At 43.8% G+C, this 24,055-nt stretch overlaps 1 long non-coding RNA gene across 1 annotated transcript; it reads left to right on the forward strand.

Annotated features, from left to right (window-relative positions):
- The first annotated feature begins 1,579 nt into the window (after nucleotides 1-1,579).
- Nucleotides 1,580-23,373, forward strand: LOC131918845 (uncharacterized). The gene is made up of 4 exons (XR_009381108.1): nucleotides 1,580-1,736; nucleotides 16,253-16,411; nucleotides 19,130-19,218; nucleotides 23,285-23,373. It is a non-coding gene; the product is annotated as an uncharacterized LOC131918845 (long non-coding RNA).
- Nucleotides 23,374-24,055: the final 682 nt, after the last annotated feature.

Here is a 24,055-nt window from a genome sequence, read left to right on the forward strand (position 1 = left end):
TACCTTGAAGCCTTTATTGGATTTGATATCTGGAGCAGACTCATTTATTCTAATTCTTAGGACGCAATTCGGCCCTCTCCCCCAAAAACCCCATGCCCAGAGCACCCCACCCACCCACCCAACTAGTCCACTCTACTGGATCTAACTTCCCAGGATGCTAAAGTAGTTTAATCCCCTGGGGGCTCAGAGCATGCAATATCCCTGGGGTGGAGGGAAGGTGGGCGTTTAAGTCTGATTGTGTTAGCACAGCACCCGTGCAGCCGCCAGGGGGACCCCGACCAGCCCAGGCTGCATCTGTTAAGAAAGCATCGGAGGGGCGTGGAGCCGAGGGTCCTATGGCTTCTGCTTCCAGAAAACACCGAGTGGGCCGGGGATCTCCAGTTCTTATTGGGACAGGAGAGGCGGGGATCTCCCGCTCTGGACCTCGGGTCCGGCAGTGGTGAGAGGCGAGTGGGTGTGTCCGCTTCCGCCCGCTGGCCTTCAGCCGATGCAGAGCGCCTGGAAGCGATACTTTGTTCCCGAGATGGGTTTTGTGTGCGCGCCCTCCTGGCTCTAGAAGTACAACTTTGCAGCCAGGGCGCGGGGCGGCTGGCTTGGGGTCCGGGAGGAGAGGGGCAGATCCTTCAGGCGGCTCCAGGCACAGCGGGGTGGCAGGGCCGGCGGAGTTCCCACGGGTCGTGGGCGGCGGTGCGATTGGCACCGTCTGGGTCCCCGGCTGGCGGCGACGCTCCGGGAAGCCCGTCTCCGCCCTCGCCCCCGATCCTCCTCTTGGGAAGTGGGGAGAGAGTTCGGGGGCTGGAATCCATCGGGAACCGAGCCCAAAACTTTCCCCGGAGCCTCCAGCTTTCCTTTTGTCTTTCTTGGCAGCGGGGCGGAGACGCCTTAGCTGCGATCCGCTTGTCCTGCCTGGCCTCGCTCGCCTTGCCCCACCGGTGCCCTGGGAGGGCAGGGGTGCTGGGACTCCGCGCGTCCGATGGTGGCGGCCGCGTCCCCCAGATGCGCGAGTCAGGGCGCCCGCACCCCGGCCTGACTCATCCTCCCGCGGTGACCGCGCGCGGCGTCCTCAGCCTGAGCCCCGCGGGGATGGGGAGTGAGACCGCGGCTGCCCGCCGTTGCCCAGATTCCGCCTGACGCCCCCGACCCTGCCGCCTCCCACGCTGGTCCCCGGAGGCGCACGCCGTCGCGACTCCTGCGAGAGCGAAGAGCCCCAAGAGGCCACCCAAGCCCGGAGACACGGCGCTCAGGACAGGTGAGGGGACCACCGGGGCGCTGAGGGACTTGCAGAGATGGGTGGGCGAACCCTGCAGCGGTACTCGGGGCTTCTGCAGCCCCCCTCTCCTCCCCTCCGCTTTAGCCTGCAGAGTTAGGGGGAAACACTGACTCCCAAAGTTTGGGGAATGAACCAAGTCCGCCATCAGTTCCAGACTTCTTGGTCCCCAGAGCACAGGAGAGGTGGTGCGGGGCAGCGTGTGAGCAGCCGGCTTCTGCGAGCGCCTGGCTCCGTGTCGTCTTCGAGCTACACCCTCCTTTGTCTAGGTTCCAGAGTCAGCATTCTTTGTGAGGATGTCTATGGCGTTAATCTGTGGTAGAACAAAGTGTGGGCAGAGGTTCTTAGAACAGCATTTCAGTGTGGTCTTGCCTACATAAGAGAAGCGAAGAGGAGAGGCAATTATCCGTAAGATTCAGCAACGGCTCTCCTCCCCACAGAGTCTGCCTTAAGTGAAAGAACTCGAAAGGTTTGCTCCATTGATTGTTTTGCAATAATCGATTGTTCATGCCAACGTTATGCGTTATGAAGGCACAGGAATTTCGTGTTTGGTGTTTTTTTTAAAAAAAAAACCTGAAATGTGTGTGTGTGTGTGTGTGTGTGTGTGTGTGATAAAAAATGATTCATTGTTCACTACCAGGCATTGATAATGTCAGAGAGAAAGGCAGATATGTAGATACAATTAAGTAACTTGAATCAGAATCTGTACTCGTTAGTCTGATAGGTAGATAATTGAGTAACAGGGTTTTCAGTCCCTGTACACCCTAGTCTGGTGTATTTCAAAACTAAATATGCCTGGTTTACCCCCGCGCTGTCTTTCTGAAGACCTTCAGTGGTTGACAGCAGGAACCGGTTCAGGAATCGGCAAATGTAATTTGTATCGAGCTATTTCCTTTTTGCAATCAAACCAAGTTTCGCAGCGTTTTGTGCGTAGATGTTACCAGCGGGCGCGAAAGCTGTTTCTCGTAATAATAGTGTGCCATTTGCTGCAGGATGAAAACGCGTCCAATGACCTTTTGTTTCTGACTTGACTGTTGGTACTAGGACATCTTATCATTTTGCTGAAAAGTAGAATGTATCTTGAAACTTTTTAAGGCCCACTTTATTTCCACACTGTTGGTTCCCCACATTGAAAGCATCTGCTGGCCGTTCCCTGCCTTTCAAACAGCTCAAGTGAGGAATTGGGCATTCTTCTAAAAGAAAAAAACAGTGTTTCCATTAAGTGGAAATGGTCCCTCAACACTTTAGCGATTTAATGTTGCATTTTGAATCTTAAAAATGTATACTGGGGTGTTAATAACTTTTCTTTAACAATCCTACCAGATATCTTATAATTATGAGATAATTTGTAACCAGGGCTATAATTACCTTCGTATCTAGGCTGGGAAAGCCTTCAGTAGGAGAGAGCCGGTATGTAGGAAGGCTCTGAATGTTAGATCCAGAGGGCTGGCACAGAGTAACTTAACCTGTTGCTTCTGAGGCTGGCCTAGGTAAACACAAAGTATTCATATGACGCCTGGAACCAGGAAGGGCTGGAAGCTCAGGAGCCCCTGGTGAGGGGAGACTGCTGTTCTTGTCGTTTTAAGGTAGCACAATTTTTAGATACGCTTTTGAATGTGCCAAGAGTTGGACTGCTGCATTTGGACTTTCATAGTTTCCAGATTTTGACAATGGCTCATTGGACACAGAAAGAGAACTTCTGACATCAGGCGGAGTGAATCTGAAATGATTGGCTAAGCTAGATCTCACCAGAACTCAATAAAAAGAAAAAGAAACTCATACTCGGTCTGTGGAAACAAGAGCAAAAACAAGCAAATGTCACCTTTTGCATTTCTTAAGAAAATGGGATTTAAAAAAGTGTTCACAGGAAGTCAAAAGTTATTACATTGTTTATCAACCAGAATGTAAGGGGAAGAAAAATCTGAGATCAGGCGAATCTTTGATGTTCTCCAGGAATATGAGGCTTGCAGTTTTTTTTTTATCAAGTTTATTTGCTTGTCCCTGGACTGAAGATGGGTTTTGTCTGCTAGTGTCTGACACGTACCCAGACACTCAGAGCACCGATGAGCACTCACTGAGAGGTCGTACAACAGAGGATACCCCACAGGAGTTAGGCTGGTGAGGAGGAGTCTGGTAAACATAGTCCAGACTTTGAGGCATGTGGAGTGTTGGAGTGTCTGTGGACACCAGGAGACTGGTGCAGACTCCAGAGCAGTTCAGGCAGATCCCAACTGGCACTGCTTGGGAAGCTGTCATCTTGCCGTAGTTACTGATTACGTAGCCTTGGATAAGTTGTTTGGCCTTTCTGGTTCCTGATGTCCTCATCTGCACAGTGACCTTGGATTGGAGACCTTTGTGTTCTCTTAAATAATGCTACAGGATTAGTTCTGGTGGAATTAAGGATACAGAAAAAAATCTGAATGTGAGGGGTGTATGGCTTGTAGTGTGAGGGATGGAGGAAGGCAGGATAGAAGATTGCTGGATGTGGGGAAAGGACAATGCCTGACAGCTGGAAATGAAAGCAATCTAGCCCGGGGCATGTGGTCCATCATGGTGATCCCAGTTGACAGTAAAATCAAATAGCAAACACCAACTCTCACTTGGTGCTTGTTGATTTTTCCATGAGTTTTCACAAATAATAGCAATTGATTTTCCTAACAACCTCCAGAGGTAATTAGAGCAGAAAGGTTATGGAGGCCAAGCTGGTGCTACAACACATGTTAGCAAAGTGCACTCTATTGCTTCTCTGCATGGAGATAGAAGAGAAGCTAAGCATGCCTTGGAAACCCTGAGTAAAGAAGAGAGGTAAGCTTGATGTCTGACTTTAATGGAGGGTTGAATTTTTCAGTGAAAACTATATTCTAGAAGACAAAAATGCCTGGTTTTGAGTTTGAGAACATCTGGAATGCCTTGGGTTCTGACCATTGGTGTTTAGTCTGGTTGCTCCTGTTTCTACCCACTTAACCCCTTTCCCCTTTCCTGAATGGGAATTGACTTATCACTGGGTCCTTGATAAGACTGTTCCAAGAACTCCAAGTGCACTGTAAAAAAGGAAATACCTACAAATTATATAAAGGCGAGGATCTGTGGACCAAGTTGGTAGGATATGTAGGAACAAGTCATTCTTTGGAAACTTTATCACTAGAGGGGAACTTACACAGAAAAACAAAACAAAAAAATAGGAGTATTGCAGAGTAGGAAAATGGGGAAGAACTGTAGGTCCCTTCCTGCTGTATCTGCTCCCCCTGTTCTGAACATCACATTGCAAAAGATGGCTCAGTACGTCTGCCATCGCTCCGCTTAGGATTTCTGTGAGTTGGTCAAGGATTCATTTGATTATATGCACATGTAACTAGATTAGGCCAGAAAGGATTTGCTGGCTGATGTGAATGGAAAGTCTAAAAGTGGATCTTGCTTCAGTTCCTGGTGGAATCCGAGATGCATGTGACTTTGTCTGGATTCTTTCTCTCCTTATTTCTTAGCTCCATTTCTCTCTGGATCAGTTTTATCTTTCTTTGTGAAAAGAAAGTCACTGTCAGTAGCTCCAAACCTATGCTTTCGAGTTGAGATCCATAAGAAAGAGAGAGATCCTGTCTCTTCTACGTCTCATTTATACCTCTTTGGAAGGATTCTTAGATTCTGGCTTCAATGGCCAGAGCATTAGTCCCTGCGTACAGTAGAGAGTGTCCTGTGATAGCCTGGATTAGGATATGTGCCAGACTCTTTCTGTGTGTGGTTTTTGGTAGCACACAGGTGCTGATGGGAAGGCGGCGGCTGCTTCTTGATTGACAGTTCTGTAAAGATCACAGAGAAGTGGTACACAAAGCAAATGGTGCTCCAGATAAAAACAATGCACTTGTTACTATGTATAATTGTTCTCAGCTGCACAGTGATGCGTGCTTTGCACATAGGCAAGTCTGGCGTCAAAGTGTGCAAGTGTGTGGAGGCCAGAGGTGGACATTGGGCTTTCTTCCTCAGTTATCTTCTCCAGCTTAGTATTTCAGACAGAGCCTCTCACTGAATCTGCATTTCACCAATTGACTAGACTGGCTGGCCAGGGAACTTCAAGAATCTGCCTCTCTCTGCTCCCTCTCCTCACCCCCGCACGGACCCTAGATCCATGCTGCTACACCCAACTTTTTACAGGGGTACTGGAGAGCCAAACTCTAGTCCCCATAAATGCACAGCAGCAATTTACTAACATCCATCTCCCTAGGCCCTAAACTACTGGCATAGCAGGTCCCATGGGCATGCTTTAATCATTATATTGTTTAAGCTTCTCAAGAGTCTAAAGTGAGAAAACCGAAAGCTGGAGGAGCCAAATTCCCAAGTCAAGATTTTGTAAGCAATAAGTGGTAAGTCCCGGATTCCAGCTCTCAGCCTGATAGCCACAGCCTGTGCTATACTGAGGTGCAATATCATTTCTCAAGGCCAATGTGGGGATACATTGTAATAGACCAAACTGAATGGTAGGCTCAGTAGACTTTCTTGTACGCAATCTGAGTGCCAGACATGAGTGTCCATAGGACAGGATTATTTATGCAAAGTTGCCAAGCATGCATGCCCACAGACACATCAGACAGGGTGCCAAGGTGAGGCTCCAGCAAAGTGTTCCCATGTACAGATTCTTGGTATGGAACTTGGCTTAGCAGCAAGAGGCAGGGATGGGGGCGGGGCCGGAAGAATGAACAGGTGGGCAGATCAATAGAGCAGCTACAGTTTGATTGTTGGCCTGAGAACAGGAACTCGGCCATATGTCTCCACTTTACTCATCTTCCTTAGGTAAATCAATAGAATATGAAAGAGGCATCTCCTCAGAGGGAGGGGGATTCTATTCGCTGTCAGGCATTGTGTGCCAAGAGAAGCTGACATTTGCAGTGTATTTGCCATGCACCTTAGATGTACAGGATCTCACTAAATCTTCACTACAGCCTTGGAAAGATAAGTATAATCTACATCCCCTTTTGGAGCCAAGGTATGAGACTCAGAGAGGTTAATATTATTTGCCTGAACTCCTGGAGCCAGACAAGAATCTGAAGGAGCTGGCACAGAATCCCAGATCTGTCAGAATCTGGAATTCATCCTGGATTTTCAGGGAGTCTCTCTGGTCCTAGCAGGGCAAGGTCAACTTCAAGTCCGAGTGACAAGTAGGGAGTCCTGCAGATATCTGGTTATGAAAGAAGACAGTGAGGTGGGTGACCTTTAAAACTCGTGAGTATGAGAGCAGGACCATGTAAAGAGTTGGCCTGCAGAGGTGTGTTTGACTTTGTCAAAACACAATTCTCTAGTAGGACCTTTCCTCTAATACAGAGTTCCTATCACCATGCAGGGTGAATACACCAGCAGGGTAAATGCTGGAGAGGTTAATTTTAGTCATTGCTTTCAGTTACAGACAAGGACATCTCTGCCAATGGCCATGGCCTGAAGTTACCTTCAAACATGAAGATGCTTTGCTTAGAAAGATGGAAAGTAATAGACACAGAGGACAGAGGTTGAGAGAGAGAAAGTGACCAATGACATGCTGAGTACAGTAGATACATGAAACATCCTAGTTATATTAGTATCACCCTAAGTTCCTGCTTGAAAGGCTATACTGTGAAATATGAATGACATAATGTCATTCTGCAACAAATGCAAAAGAAAACTTTTATTGATTTAGATGTATGGATAGATGTATGTGCAATTAGATGTATGGATAGATGTATGTTCACTCTGTGTGTGTGCTCATGTACACGCATGTATGAGAAGAGTAATAAGATATATGAAAATTAATTTATTTGTGAGAATCTCGTAGCCTATTTCAGAAAGTGAGGCTCAAGGAATTTTTCAGAGTAACAGAGATTGCAGAGCTATGTGTTATGAAATACACAGCCACAACAGCTGAGCATAAATGTTATGAAGACGGAAAGGAATAGGACATCTGAAATGCAGGTCAGACACCAGAGGCTTCCAGCAGAGAAGAAGAAGGGCACCTGGTGCTCTGCAGCCAGAAATCACCAGGACTTCCCTGGAGTTGAACAAATTATTGATTGCTCATTAAAAAGAGGGCCAATGTACACAGGGGAATGAGAGGTGTCTCAGTGTGAGAGAGTTGGGCATTACTGATACGATTTTGGCCAGGGTTGTGGGGTTTGGGAATGGGGATTGCAGTGGCGTAAATCCTGTGACTCTGTATCTTCATAAAGCTTATCTAGAAGGAGGCAGAGCTAGAGAAGCAGTAATTGGGGCCGGGGAGGCGGCTCAGTCAGTGAACTGTGAGTCACAAGCATGGGGACCTTAGTGAGGCAATTCCACGGAGTCTGTCTGATAATCAAGGAGATTTATTTTGGATTAACTCACAACACGCATAAGGGAGTTGGTCGTGGGATTAAGGAGGGGTGGGGCACGGTCCAGCGTGGTTCGCTGGAGAACTCTGCCTTGATCCGCAGCACCAGCATCCAGCATCTAAGACTACGAGGTAGCCAAGAGAGGGAGCACCTATACATCCCAGGTCTTAAGGGGTCCCCTCCCTCGGCCTCGCCCCAGGGGAGAGGGGCAGGTACCTAGCAGTTGCCTGCTGCCTACTAAGGGTGGTGCTTCAGGGGTAAATCACAGACAATCACCCCTGAACCTTAGTTTGCATCCCCATAGTGCCTACAATCTCAGCACAGGGACAGAAGGACCTCAGAGGCTTGCTACGGTCAGGTCAGCCAGGTGGACTGAATTGGTGAGCTCTGGGTTCAGTGAGAGGTCTGGTTTCAGAAAACAATATGGAAGGAAATGGAGGAAAGTTGACACTTGACATCAACCTCTGGCACCCCGAATCAGGGGATATTTTGTCATTATTCGGGTCAGACAATGTTCATGTTTTTCTCCCGTTGGACTAAGCAGTCCTTGAGGTAAGGGATTGAGTCCCATAACATAGTAAGATAGCCACATATAAATAATGATTGAGACACACTGAATTAAAGCTGTGAACGAGAAGAATATTGGAGTTTTATGAAACCAAAATAATACAAGGTTTTGTTTTTGTTTTTATGAAGAGTGAACTAATTCCAGAAATGTTGAGAAAAAAAACATTTTCTTTTTAAAAATCATCATCTTTAGTCTGAGATGTGGCATGAATTAAAAAATCCTCAATACTCCATCCAGGCAGATATTAGTGTCAAAGGGACACATTTTCCCTTTCTTAGTAATGGGAGTCAGATGGGCCCAGAGAACATATACATGTGCACATATTTATAACACAACAGTTACTCAGTACTTCTGAAGAGTTATTTTTGTTTCTAATTGCAAAGCAAAGCCCACTCTCAATTAAAATTTTGGAAAATACATTAAGGATTAAAAAATCTAGGGAGAAATCTTAACTATAATCCGATAACCCAAAGGTACCCATAACATTTGGCATTTTCTTCTCCTCATTTTTAATGAGTTTTTTTCCATACTTAATATTACAACCTGCTCTGTTTGCTTAACCTTATGTGTTAAATACTTTCCAAATTCTAGGCAACTTTAATAATGTCTGTGTAATACTGAGTTGCATGGTGTATGTCATGGTTTATTAATCATACCCTTAAACTTGGACCTCAAGGCTATTTCCAAACATTTGGCATTATAAATAGTACTTTGATGAAACCTTTCTTCAAACAGGAGATTTTTTTTTCTCTGTGAGACAGGGTCTAAATTATGTAACCCTGGCTGGCCTGGAACTCACTATGCAGACAAGATGTTCACCTGCCTTTGCCTCCCAAGTTTAGGGATTAAGGGCATGTGCCATCAGACTGGGCTATTTCTTTAGTTTTAAGGAAATGTTCTACATTAGTTTGCATTCCATTAGAGATAGGCGTGTGTGTGTGTGTGTGTGTGTGTGTGTGTGTGTGTGTGTGTGTGTTTGAAGATGAATGGCATGGTTTTCATGTGGAGGTCAGGGGATAATTTCAGAGTCAATTCTCTCCCGCCACCTTATAACAGCCATGCTGGAGATGTCTTTCTGTATGCTGTGAAATGCAGCAGCCGGGCGAACACAGGAATACTCCAGCTACATAGCCAGGGATCAAACTCAGGCCCTCAGGCTTAAGCACACAAACACTTTTACTCACTGAGCCATCTTGTTGGTCCGCACATGCATGCACACACACACACATGCTCACATGCACATACCTATGTACATGAATAAACCTAAAAATATTTTAGCAAATTATTTCTTTAATAAAGTATGTGGAGGGATAGACAATTCTGAGAAAGGCTATAAATTTATAAGATGCTTGATATTTAATACGTTAACTGATTATCATAGGAAGTGAAGTTGTGATTGATGTAGCAGGGAAATGCCTTTCACCATGCCCTCCCAACATTGAGTTTTGTTTGTGTTTTAATGATATATATGTGTGTGAGTTTATGTGTATATATTATATATGTATATATGATATATAGGAATATATATAAATACATGGATGTTTTGCCTGCTTGTGTGTCTGTGTACCACACGTGTGAAGTACTTGAGGAGGATAGAAGGAGGCATAGGATCGGATCCCCCGGAAATGGAGTTGCAGATGGTTGTGAGCCACCATGTGGGTGCTGGAAACTGAACTTGAGTCCTCTGCAAGAGCAACAAGAGCACCACTGAGCCACCTCTCCAGCCCCTTGTTCATTGTTTTTAAACCAAAGAACCCTTGGTTTAAAGGTGGCTGCTAGCTTATGTCAGTTGCAGATTTCTTTCTTTTATTACCACACGTACTCTTCTTGAATATAGATTTACAAAATACTTTGGTGAGGCACTCAAGTGTACTAAAAACGTTACAAGTGTTCCTGACCAAGAAGATAGGGGACCCATTACTGAGAAAAAAAAATGAGTGGGAAAATGAAATTTTGAAAGTGAGTAATATCTTCTTTGTGATAAAGGGGATGGAAGCACTCTGTAGATCGGGCAGTGTGTTCCAGGTATTGACCATGCCCTGTGTGCTAGTTTCCTTTCTGTTACTGTGATAAAGACACCCTGACTAAAGGTAATTCAGAGAAGGAAAGGGTTTATTTCAGCTTTATATTCAGGCTATGGCCCATCACTGAGGGACGTCAGGGTCGGAATGCAAGCAGGAACTTGAGGCCAACCCAGCTTCCTCTTCCACACAGCATGACATCTAACCAAGGCCCTCCCAGCCCGGGAAGCACAGCAGAAGCCATGCTGGATGCTGCTGGCTAACTGGTTCACTCGGGCTCACGCTCAGCTAGCTTTCTTATATAGTCCACGACCATCTGCCTAGGGAATGGTGATGACCACCGTGGGCTGGGCCCAAAGGCAATGACCAGTGAGCTTGATCCTTCTACCTCATTAACAATCAAAATAAACCCCCACAGACATGCAGTTCCTCAACTGAAGCTCTCTTCTCAGACGACTCTAGGCTGTGTCAAGTTGCCACTGCCAAAGCTAACCAGGAGAGCCTGCATTGTGCTCATGACTTCATAATTTCATCAAGCTGGGACCAAGAGAGGGCAGGCCTGTGTTCTTTATTCCTGAGTGCCCTGCTTAATGACTGGGGCAAGATTATCCTGGGAAGCAGGGTGCAAAAACACCCAGGATTTCCCTGAAGACTGTTTCTACCCACTGATTCCCCCCAAGAAAAAGCAAATGATAAATCTGAGTTTTGAAGATTCTGATTCTGTACATTTCCAAAGAAAAAAACCAACTATGATATAGTATTGTATTTTCAGACATGAATTTTGGGTTTTATCATAAGAGGGGGGGATTTGTAATATACATAAACCTCTGTAGATATTTTTGTTCTCTTGATACACTGCATAAGACTATACATGGGAACTATTAAGCTTTCTGTGCCCATCACTTTGAGGTGGGTTTTAAATGCCAATTTTATCTTATCAACAGTTACCATTTCTCCATAAGAATAATCTGTTTTTCTTACAAAGGAAAATATCACAACTGTTTTGCAGGCTTCAATCAACTTTAGACAAAGTCATTTATGTTTATTTGAGAAATAATTACCTAGAGAATGTTATTCAGTGGATGCCATTTTGTCAAATGTGAGTCATCTTACTGTGTTTATGTGTGTTCATGTGTTCACATGTTCCACAAGTGTACCCATAAAGCCAGAAATCAACCCTGGGTGTCTTACTCAATCATTGTCCATCTTGTATATTGGGACAAAGTTTCTCACTAAACCTTGAGTTTACTGATATAGCTAGGCCACATGGCCAATCAGCATGAGGAATCTACCTGCCTCCACCTCTCCAGGATTGGGATTACTAGCATGGACCACTGTGCCCATATTTTTAATGTGGGTTCTGGGAATCAAGCTCAGCCCCTCACTCATGGATAGCAAGTTCTTTACCAAGTAATCCATATCCCAGCTTGAGGTATCTTCTTATACAGTGTTGATGCAGGAGACTGTGTACAAAGGCATGTCCTATATATTTATTATTCTCTTAGTGATAAGATGTGAAGGTTCTGATAGCATACATAAAACAGTAAATATGAACTCAACAGGAAGGTCATTAATTAGTAAGTGAGTCGATAAATAGTGTATGCTGGCAACTGCAGATGGGGAAGGGAGAAAAGTAAAAGCAGTGACTGAACTTGGACATGGAGGAAGCAGCGATCACAAACAGACAAAGTTTCAGGTAGTAGGAAGGGCTTGAGGAAGGAGCTAACGTACAGAGTCATGGTCAGCAGACAGCTGGAGCACCTGAGCTGAGACCTGTGAGACAATGAGGGACCTGCCTCCAGCATCTGAGAGGAATGGGATAGATTTTATAGAAGACCATTGGGAAGCCACTATAAGGCTGTGTTTTGAGATGTGATGGTGGAGCAATGAAACTCAGGACTTTAGGGAAAGAATGCAAAACGGTACCTCACTGTGATCGTGGATATCGGGATAGGAACAAAAGCAACATTTATTTTTGCTTTTTCTATAATTGCTAGTTATGCTTAAGGTGAGCTGTGCTCTATGACTGAAGACATTACATATGCAATGTTCATCTTCCAAGATAAGTATAGACAGAATGTATAAATTAGCATAAGTGAATAGGTATGCATATTTAATGTATATGTAGAATGTACATAGACAGAGCTTTTTTTTTTTATTTTATCTATTTATTTTGTATCCTGGCTACAGCCTCCTCCCCCCATCATCCCCTCTCAATCTCTCTCCCCCATTTACCCCACCCCACCTCCCAATCCTTTCCTCTTCCATCTCCATCCAGGAAAGGGCAGGTCTCCTATGAGTATCAATAAAGCATGGCATAGCCAATTGCAGTAAGACTAAGCACCACCAATGTATTAAGGCTGGACAAGGCAGCCCAATATGAGGAGCAGGGTCCCAAAAGCCAGTAAAAGAGTTGGAGACAGTCCCTGTTCCTGTTATTATGAGTCCCACAAGAGGACCAAGCTACACAACTGTAACATATATGCAGAGTGCCTAGGTCAGTCTCATACAGGCTCCCTGATTGTCCATTCAGTCTCTGTGAGCTCCTATGAGACCAGGTTAGTTGACTGTGTGAGCCTTCCTGTGGTGTCCTTGACCTCTCTGGCTCCTACACTCCTTTCTCCTCCTCCTTAGCAGAATTTCCGAACTCTGCCAAATGTTTTGCTGTGGGTCTCTGCATCTGCCTGCATCAGTTGCTAGATGATGCCTCTCTGATGACAATTGGGCCAGGCATAAGTCTGGTCACAGGAGATGGCCAGTTCGGGCTACTTATCCACTATTGCTAGGAATCTAAGCTGGAGTCCTCCACATAGACTCCTTGGAGATTCCTCTGTGCCAGTTTTCTGCCTGACTCCCAAAATGCCCCCCATTACTTCAGCACTCCCCTTCAGACGTCTTACCCCTATCCCTCCCCCCAACCTGATTGTTCATGTCCCCAACCTCACCCACCTCAATCCACTCATGAAATCTTTTCTATTTCCCATTCCCAGGAAGATCTGGGTGTACCCCATGAACATTCCTTGTTACCTAGTCTTTCTGGATCTGTGGACTGTAGCATAGTTATCCTTTATTTTACAGCTAATATCCACTTATGAGTGAGTACATACCATGTTTGTCTGCACTGGTCTGGGTTACCTCATCAGGATGTTTTTTTTTTTTTTCTGGTTCCATCCATTTGCCTGCAAATGTGTCCTTGTTTTTTACAGCTGAGTAATACTTCATTGCAAAAATGTATGACATTTTGTTTATTCATTCCTCGGTTGAGGGACATCTAGGTTGTTTCCAGGTTCTGGCTATTACAGATAAAGCTGCTATGAACACAGTTGAGCAAGTGCCCTTGTGGTATGATTGAACGTACTTTGGGTATGCCCAAGAATGGTATAGCTGGGTCTTGTGGTAGATTGATTCCCAGTTTTCTCAGGAACCACCACACTGCAAGTTTGCACTCCCACAAGCAACGGGGGAGGGTTCCCCTTGCCTGCACTTCACAAACTTGGAAAGTCTAAAGGAAATGGACAAATTTCTTGATAGATACCACTTACCTAAGTTAAATCAAGATCAGATAAACAATTTAAATAGACCAATAACCCTTAAGGAAATAGAAGCAGTCATTAAAAAGTCTCCCAACCAAAAAAAAGCCTAAGACCAGACAGTTTTAACACAAAATTCTACCAGACTTTCAAAGAAGAGCTAATACCAATACTCTTCAATTATTCCACAAAATAGAAGGAACATTGCCAAATTCTTTCTATGAGGCCACAGTCACTCTGATACCCAAATCACACAAAGACCCAACAATGAAAGAGAATTACAGACCAATTTCACTCATGAACATTGATGCAAAAATACTCAATAAAATACTGGCAAACCAAATCCAAGAATGCATAAAAAAAAAATCATCCACCATGACCAATAGGCTTCATCCCAGAGATTCAGGGATAGCCCAACCTACCATAGAGCTTTTAATAATGTAAAACATATATTTGTTTAACTCTGCCTAACATAATGCCTGTTTATTATACCCATTTAGTAAATGTTTGCCAAATTAACTACATGGAATAATTCTTACTACTGTAAGAAAATGTCATAGTGGAATATGAAATCACTCTTAAGATGCTGCATTTCAGTTGTTTGAAAATTTATATCCATTAACTATACTTTGAATTCCATAGTAATATAACTGTAATCAAAATGTTACAAGTTAAAATATTGAAACTAAAAATATAACACACAGAAACAATCACCATTCCACGTACCTTTCTTCCCCGCCTCTAGATGGGTAGAAATCTTTGGAAATCCTACATTTATAAAAAGGTTTTAGGGAATGAATGTGGTGGTGTATTCTTTAATCCCAGTACTTGGGAGGCAGAGGCAAGAGAATCTCTGTGGTTTTGAGATCAGCCTGTTCTACATAATGAGTTCCAGGATAGCCATGGATACATAGAGAAACCATATCTCAAAAAAAAACATACAACAACAAAAATACCAAAGATAAATAAATAAAAATAAAACATAGAAAAGGTTTCATTAGCATCATGTGGTCCTGTCATACCTTCCTCAACATGTGGAAATTACTTATCTTCTGAGTTTCCCAGTCCTAGACTTGACCTTTAGTCAAAATGTCTCTGCTAACACCTGCATAGCAGAATGTTAAAGGATGGCACAGCACAATCAGTGATGTTTGTTAATGAATATTTAGTCCATTGTCTTTGAGGAGATGTTTTCAAATAGACTTATGCGATACCTGCTATTTGTTGAGAGAATACTAAGGGTCTCCCATGGTGCTTGTACTAGAAGATTAAGAGGTTTCTATCAAAGGAACTCAGAGTCGCAAGAACCATCAGGTGAGACTGTGTCCTCAGCAAGACTTACAACAAGATGTTACACAGAACACCTTGAGTCTTAGTCTAAAAAGGAGGGGTGGGGGACAGAAGACGGAGCTTAATTCACAGCTGCTGCAATTCCGAATTTGCTATGTGATATTCAAAGGCGTCTTACAGAAGACAGGTGAAAAAGGTCATGCATGGCAACCTCCTCCAGGTAACAATGCCACCACCTGTGTCCAGATCCTCTGTTCTGCAGATATTACCCTGGGGATCCCCTGCTACAGCTGCCCGAGGCTGGCATGCTTGGCAGGCCCAGAGACTCATGCTATCCACAAGCCTTCCAGCCTAGCCCCCACTTTGTCCTCATTCTTCAGGCTATACCTTAGATCCCTGTAGGGGAACAGCAATCCAGCCGTTCCTTGAAACCCCTTCCCCGCCCCCCTGCAAAGACTCCCTACCGCCCTGCTCTTCACATACTCTTTCACTTTGGAATTGAAGTTTCAACCCTGCTTGGTGGTCGGTTCTATCAGAGGGTCACTCATTCATTCTTTTACCTGTTTGTTCTGAGTGTTCACCATCTACACTCCTATGCCTTGGAAACGTGACAGGAAACAAAGTTCTATTCCAGCTGGAGGAGACAGCACAGATGTAATTTATTGTAACAGGAGAGGAATGAAGTAGGTCTGGGGACAGAATGCCCTCAATGAGATGGGGGTAGTGGAGCCCATGAAGGGAGACCACTGTGAAGTCTGACAAGTAACAGAGACCTGAGTGAATTGAGGAAGAAGTTGTTAGAATATATTGGGGAGGAATATTCCAGACAGCGGGACAGGGAGTGCAGAGGCCCTGAGGATGCAGGGTCGGAGGGCAGGTGGCTTAGAATGCTGAAGTCCTTGGAAGTCAGTGCAACATAACGCTGTAGGAGTTCACAGAGGCCACTGTAGCCAGAAGGAAACCACAGGCTTTCTCCTGAGGAGCAAACCTAAAATCTTCACCCAGAGCAGAAGCTCTTCTGGTCTTCATCCTCACAGTTGGTACTAGTCTCAGAAGGAACCGGGGACCGAGAGGAATCCTGTGTCTGCCTGCAGCTTTCCTGTCCTGCCAGATAGACCTGATCTTTTACCCAAGGTTCTCAGATAAAATGTCATTGAACGACATACTGATAAAGACCAGGAAGCAACAGTAGCCCAGAGAAACTGAATTGATGACATTTTCATTTGTTCATGAGCAAAATTTCATTGTAGGCTGTGGAGTGTGCCATCACGGCCTGAGAACCTGAGGGCTGTGCAGAGTCTAAAAGCTGAAGTCTGGGGCTACCATTGACTTTTCAAAGGCCATTATCCCAACTTAAGTGTGGATGACATGCAGTATAGTCCTTTCTCCTCCTATGGTCCTTCAGTAAGGTAGGTGACAGGCATAAATTAAGAAAGGAAAAAAAACAAACAAACCACTGATGCTTTGACTGAAGTTAATGACCCTTCAGAATCAAGGGACAGAAACCTTGGGGAATGCCCAGGATAGCTGCCTTAGATCAGTATTCATTTGACCAACAGAGACCCAGGCGGAGCTCCTGGGTTCCAGTCATGACTGTTTGTGATGCTTGATAAATCTGGTGGGCAGAGAGCTTATGTAGTTCACGAGTAGTATAGAAGGAAGTTTCTCTGTGTCCCATGCCTGGCCCCGCGGTCTAGATGAATCCCTCCCACCAGCGGTTCCACAGCCTCTTATAAAATAATTACTCAGAGGCTTATATTAATTACAAACTGATGGTCTATGGCTTCAGCGTCTTGCTTGATAGCTCTTTTAATCTTAAATTAACCCATTCCTATTAATTGATATGTTGCCATGTGGCCACGGCATTACCAATCTGCTGGCATCTTGTTGCTCCTTGGGCGGCAGCTGGCATCTCTCCCGACTCTGCCCTTCTTCCTCTCTCTGTGTCTCTGCTTGCATTCCCCACCTGGCTGTAAGCTTTCTTGCCATAGGCCAAAGCAGCTTTATTTATTATCCAATGGGAGCCACACATATTCACAGCATACAGAAGGACATCCCACAGCAGAGTAGAGGCAAGAAAAGCAAGCACCAATAATGATGTGATAAGCATGATTATTGCAATGAAGATTGTTAGAGACTGACTCCCTAGAAACACTTCTGAGATGGGGACAGAAATCTTGTCTAGAGAAGGTAAGAGCCAGGGTGGGTGGAGCAGGGATCTTCACAGGAAGACAGAGGATAGAAGGAGGTTGGTGGGTTTTTTTTTTTTTTTTTTTTTTTTTTTTTTTTTTTTTTAGAGAGAAAGCCCTGCATCAGAATGAGCAGAGAGAACAGTGTAAAGAAGACAAGGACTCATCCAGAGTCTTGTGAGGGCAGTGGTGACATCTAATACTTCATCCTAAGACCAGCATAAAAGACTTTTAAAAAGGAGAAATGATGTGCATTGATATGAGGTACATGTAAAATCTAGTCTTTATCGACAGCTTGATAGTATCAAAACAAAATTACTTTGCAAACCAACCTCTGGGCTTATCTGTGGGAGAGTTGCTGAGGTAGGAAGTTCTCACCCTAAATGTGGGGGGCAACATTCTGTGAGCTGCGTTCCTGGACTTTATTCAAGGAGAAATTCATTGTTTTCTGCTTCTTGATTGCAAAGGCAGTGTTAGCAGCTTCCAGGTGATCCTGCCGCTGTGGCTTTCTGACCTTCATCTACTGCCCTCCTACTGTGAGCTAAAGCAAATCCAGAAGTTTGCTTTGGTCAGAGATTGTCACAGCAATGAGTAAAGTCATTAATACCCACACTCTGGGAGTTTTGTGGTGAAAGAGTAAAGGAAACAAGAATGCACAAGCGAGCTGGGTGGTGGTAGCACACACCTTTAATCCTAGCATTGAGGAGGCAGAGGTAAGAGGATCTCTGTGAGTTTGAGGCAAGCCTCGTCTACAAAGTGAGATTCAGGACAGGCAGGGCTACACAGAGAAACCCCGTCTCAAAAAAGAAAAAGAAGAAAAGAATACATGAAGGGATAGCAGAGCCTCACACTGATCGTGGCAGTGATGCTGGAGAGAAGTGGATAGAATGGATGGGCTGTGGTGGTAGCACTGGCAGACACCAGTAATGGACAGCGCAGTGGTCCAGGAGACTCCAGGGTCTTGATACAAGTAGATGGATATGGGTACACGCCAGAGATGAGGAAGACAGGGTTTCCTAATTCTGTCTGTGAGTTCATATTTTGGAATACACTATATTTAAGATGCCTACAAAGCAGCATGGAGGAAAGAGAGGATAGGTGTTTGGACAGATGAGCCTGGAGCACAAAGGAGGAATTCATCACGAAGATGTAAAACTACATCAGTAGGGTGTAGTTAGCAATAAAGCCGCAGAGTAAGACTATGCTTTGAAGCATATTTCAGGGCGGGTAGGTAGGAGAAGAGCTGGGTGTGATGTCATCAGTAAAAGACACATGACAGCATTGTTTGCACGTGGTTTTCTGTGATGATTGGGTACCGTTTCCCTCTCCAACTAAATCTACCCCTATAACCCGTGTGTGGTGTAGTCTTCAATGGTTTGAATGAAATGTGAATAGAAATTACTGAAAAATCTTTTGGGTTGTTTGTTTGTTTGTGTGTTTTGTTTTAGTCAGTGTGATAGTTATGACGCTGTTGGAATGGAACAGGCACGCAGATCATACCTTCACAATAAAATGGCAGAGTAGCACATCTGAAGGTCAATTTCATACTCACGCTGATTACTAATTCATCCCCACTGTCAACCCCATCACTTCTTTCCAGTGCAGTAGCACTGTCGCTTCTAAAGCATTTGAATATTTATTATTAGCTCTTGTATTGTTTTTGTAATACATGGGTTTTAAACCAATAGCATCTTAAGCGTTTCTAAGTAGAATATTTTTTTTTCTAGGACAGTGTAAGGAAAATATATGATTTCAAAGAGAAAGGCTTGTGTAGCCAGCAGAAGACTTATTATGAATGCATTTGAGCTCATTAAAATGGAGGAGGAACCTGTTGTTGAAGCTTGGGTCTAGCATCTCCATTTGAGAGCCCTGCTCGTCTACTCCATGTGGTGGTGAACCCTAAGAGAACATCACATCCTTGTTCTCATGTTCCTGCAGGAAAATACACAGTGAAGAGCCACCAGAAGTGCATGAAACTAATGTACATAAATTGAAAGTCAGCCGTGTGTGAACACTGTCAATCAGAGGTGATTAGCTACATTTATTTTACATTTGCTCTCATAATCTAATATAGTCTATTCATTTTTCAGGAAGTTATAATATTAAAATATTGAAATTCATAAATTAGCCTAATTTGTACAATGAAGTTTCAAAGCACTTAGTAGAGCTTATTATGTTCCTAGTCCTCTCTGAAGTTATGATTTAAAAGCATAAAGTGAGGCTGGGGGGATGGCTCAGTTGGTAAAGTCTGCTGTCACAAACCTGATGACTGAGTTTAGATTCCTATAAGCACTGAGCATGGCTATATGTGTTTGTAACCTAGGTTCTGGGGTCAGCTAAGTGAAGACAAACAGATCCCTGGAGCTTTTTGGTCAGCCAGCCTAGCTGATTCCATGAGCTCCAGGTTCAGTGAGAGACTGCCTTAAAAATGTGGAAAGCTATTGTGGAAGTGACCCAATGTCAACCTGTAACCTCCACACAAACATTCATGCATAAGTGTGTGTGTACACACACACACACACACACACACACACACACACACACACACACGAGTTGAAAGCTTTCTTGGATCTTGAGTCTGTGGAAGTTAACTGCCCTAGGTCTCCTGTTGATCAGTCTTCAGTGGAACCATTAGCACTTTTCCTTATCTTATGTGGGTACTTGGGAGGGAAATTGACCAGTGGTCTTGCCTGTCTTGGCACAAGTGTCCACAGTTATGAAAGACCCAAAGCAGAAAAGCGTGTTAGGCAGCAGTAGACACCACATGCTGGGTTGACAATCTCCTGCTGACAAATTACTGCTTTCCCCCTTGAAGCCTGTCCCTTTCTGTTAACCATCCCTGAAGATGAACCTTAAGGCAGTGAACAGAGCTCTTTTCCAGACAAGTGAGAACTTGTGTGTCTGTGGAAGTTGGTTTCCTCTTAGAAACCTATACCCATTATTATTGCTAAAGTTAGAAATGTATACCCATTGCCAGTCAGTCAGCCTTGAGTTATTGTGTGAGAGGGACTAACTTTCTCCAAAAACAGTGGTCTCAAGAATGTGAGAGCTATCTTCTGTGGCAACATCCAGGGACAGTCCTTGAGTAGCCTTGCCCTATGCCAGACAATTACAAGGACTTGATAGTTATACCTGGAAAATAGGAAACAATCTTTTTCCCCTCTGTAGTAAGAGTTATTTATGTTTTCAAGCCTGAGGACGACATAGGCTTCCTTGGGTTTCATCACTGAGCTCTGCTGGTACCATAGTAGAATATAAGGAATGTCTAGTTGTAGCTTAATATGGGAAGGCTGCTTAGCCACTCTTCCTGACTGTCTCTGAATGGGACCCCCTCTGCAGTCTCCCCTCTTCCAAAATTTACCACCACCTGACTGCCTTATCAAGGTGACACTCCTTCTAAGATAGTTTTAAAAATACACAGTCCACTCTGGGCTTGCCTAGTTGCTCATTTCTCAAGATCTTTGTTAGCAATGGGAGTTCATTGCCAGGGATAATCTGGAAATCACCAGGGAACTTTGAGCATGATCACCTAAAGAGGCAAATGACTTGACTTCACTGAGCTCCTGTTTAGCTCGTGACCTCTGGTGACTTCTTTGGAAGGACTGATGGGGAGGGATTCTGAAAGGTCAATGAAGTAAATGGTCGCAGTGGGTGGGTTGGAGGGGATGGTTCCCTACCTCTGGTTCTAACTGCATCTCTCCATTCACTCTGGTCTGCACACAGACACTACACTTGGCAGCTGTTCCCTCTCCCTGGGTGGGAGATCCTTACTGAATACTTCCCACTCTTCTGGAGCCAGCTCCAATTGCAGCATTTCTCCTATGACGTCTTTGCCTACCTCTTTTGGGAGAGTTGGTACTGTCTTGCACTCTCCGGGAGGTTTGCTCACATCAATAGGACTATCTATATGCAGTGACAGGAACTTATCTGCCTTCTGTGTCTATCACAGACTTAGAAGTGTAATGAACAAAAATAGACCTAATTCCTCCTTTAGGACAATAGGAAGAGTTGAAAGGAGAGTGCAAAAGGAATGATTTTCCTTTAACGATATCTTTGGCAGTGTTACTAAGTAACTAAGTGCCCACTTACATTCTATTAGCATTGAAATGAATGACTCATTTTTTGGGACAAGTGGTGGTCCCCATCCCATACCTCCAGGAACTTCTTTTTTTGTCTTCTTGGCATCATTAAGTCATACCTTTATGACTACGTTTTCCAGAACCCTATCCTGTCCCCCTAGTGACTAGACCAGGAGGCCAGTCACTAGACGAATTGCTGTGCTCTTCAAAGCTGGGTGTGACACGCCATTGTGTGCATGACTCCAGCCCCTTAGGAGGGCCAGCAACAGTGGACAGCCAGCCCCTTAGGAGAGTTAGAAACAGTGGACAGCTAGCCCCTTAGGAGAGTTAGAAACAGTGGACAGCCAGCACCTTAGGAGAGTTAGAAACAGTGGACAGTCAGCCCCTTAGGAGAGTTAGAAACAGTGGACAGCCAGCACCTTAGGAGAGTTAGAAACAGTGGACAGCCAGCACCTTAGAGCCAGCAACAGTGGATAGCCAGCCCCTTAGGAGAGTTAGAAACAGTGGACAGCCAGCCCCTTTCCTGGCCTCATTGTGGGAATTTTAAACATTCTTACCCACCATAGTAAAACTGTAAGTGGAACACCCTGATGCCTTGTGACAGCTGAGGAGCTGGCTCCCTGAGCTAACTCAGCTTTAGACCCAGACACTGCTTCCTAAGTCCCTTTGAAAATACTGCTCAATAAACTATGAGCTCTCCTACTTGCAGTTCCATGCTTCTTTTTTTCCAATTTTCTTTTAATTTCTAGTATTTTTTCTTTTTCTTTCTTTTCTTTTTTTTAGTGTTGGTTAGCACAGACATGAATGAAATGAATAACAGAAAGTGATGGGTACTGTCTACACTGCAAATGCACAAGATTATTTTTCTCCTTGTAATTTTTTGATAGCTTTGAAAACTATTAAAAAGAAATCCATGGGAATAATTTACTCCAATAATATGAGAAAAGAAGAAACCCTTAAGTACTTTTTCTACATACAAATTGGATTGAATCAGCTTTTATAAGAAATAAATTTATCCTTCATGAGTACTTTTTTTTTTTAGTGAATTATAAGCACTTGTCACATTAGGGAGTTTTTTTTCATTGTGGGAGTTTTTAAAGCAGGCCTTTCTAAAGATGGTATGATATTCTCCCACCTGCTGTATTAATTAATAAAAAGGAACATTAATACTTGTGACAACTAAAAGTTTTTATCATAAATGTCTTTGATTCAGAAAGGAACAACACAATTCCTGGACGAATTATTAAATGTATATATTCTCTCTAAAGTCAAGTATAACCTTTGAGGTGATGATCAGGTTATATCCAGTGAGTTTGGCCATGGACATGTAACTATCCTGTAAATTTTTCTGATGGAATATTTTGTTCTTTCCTTTCTCTATTTTTTTTAAATTTATTTACTTATTTTGGTATGTGTGTTTGTTTCTTTTCAAAAGCTTGAAAGTATTAGTTTCTTGTTGGTTTTGTTTCTCTTCTGACAGTACAGCTTGCATGTGGAGTACCTTTGTGAATTATTGTTTGCTGAGAAGCTTTTTGTCTGCCACCACATCTTGTCCACCTGTAAAAACTTGTGAAGACCGTTCAGGGATGTTGGCTATACATATGGAAGAAAGCGGTGGTGTGAGAACAAAGCCTTGCTCCTCTAGAGAGGGACTTGCTTTTTAACAGGGTGCTTCCCACCTGTGCATTTGGGAGACTCATTTACAAGACCATGTAATAAACACTCTCAATGGGTTAGCACAGAAGACACTGTAACCTGTGTTGGAGCCAAAAGTGTCAGGGCTACTCACTGTGACACTGGGTTCCACAGCTGAGTGACAGCCAAGCCTCAGGTCAAGGCCCCAGAGACTCAAAAACCAAGCAGATGGTGGCTTTTTTTTTTTTTAAAAAAAATCTTAATCTTTATCTCTTTTCCTTTATATATAATGTTATATATATTTATAACTGTATATATACAATATGCAAATATAACCCGCTCAGTACATTTAGTGTTGCTCATATGTATGTGTTTTTAGGACTGACCATTTGATTGGATAACCAGTTGAGGAGATCACCCCCTTGAGAAGACTGATTTTCCCTCTTTTGACAATTATTAATCGCCTGTGGTTCTTCAATTAAGGGTAGATTTTTGTGATATTCCCCCCATGCACATTGGAATGTCAACTGGTGTCGTTCATTGTTTAGGTCTTGGCTAGGCAGCCACATCATTTTAACTTTGTGGATGCAGCTTCCCTGATCTCTATAGAAGACACAGTCACACAGCAAGTGTCCCTGGTCCTCTGGCTCTTAGCCATCTTACTCTCTCCTCTGTTGCTAATCTGTCAGAGTTCACTTGAATTCTAAATGGAGTTTATTGTTGGGAATTTATGAGACCATCTCTTTTATACATTGGGTAAGTGACACAGATGTTCTTCCATTCAGGGTTCCTTGCAAGGAACACTTTTAAATGTGAAGTAGTGCCAGGTCACCTGTGCTGCAGGATGGCACTGTAAAGTCACCTTGGCAGGTCAGTGTGCAGAGAGAACTGTCAGCACGATTGAGCACTGCGCCTTCTGTTCTTCCTCCTCCACCCACCACCCCAAAGACAAGGAAGGCCCTTACTGAAAAGTTCACTGTCTAAAGGAAGAAAAGAAGCATCCTCGCTGTTCTGCAAATTTAAAATCACACTGTGTTCTGCTTAAAATAAAAAGAGGTTTCTGACCTAGTAATCTGGGGTCCCTCATTTCATTTTCTCTTTTACAAATCTGTTCTAAGAGTCCAAGCATTGACCAACACAGAATACTATA

Source organism: Peromyscus eremicus, chromosome 8b (assembly GCF_949786415.1).
Source record: "Peromyscus eremicus chromosome 8b, PerEre_H2_v1, whole genome shotgun sequence".
NCBI lineage: Eukaryota > Metazoa > Chordata > Mammalia > Rodentia > Cricetidae > Peromyscus > Peromyscus eremicus.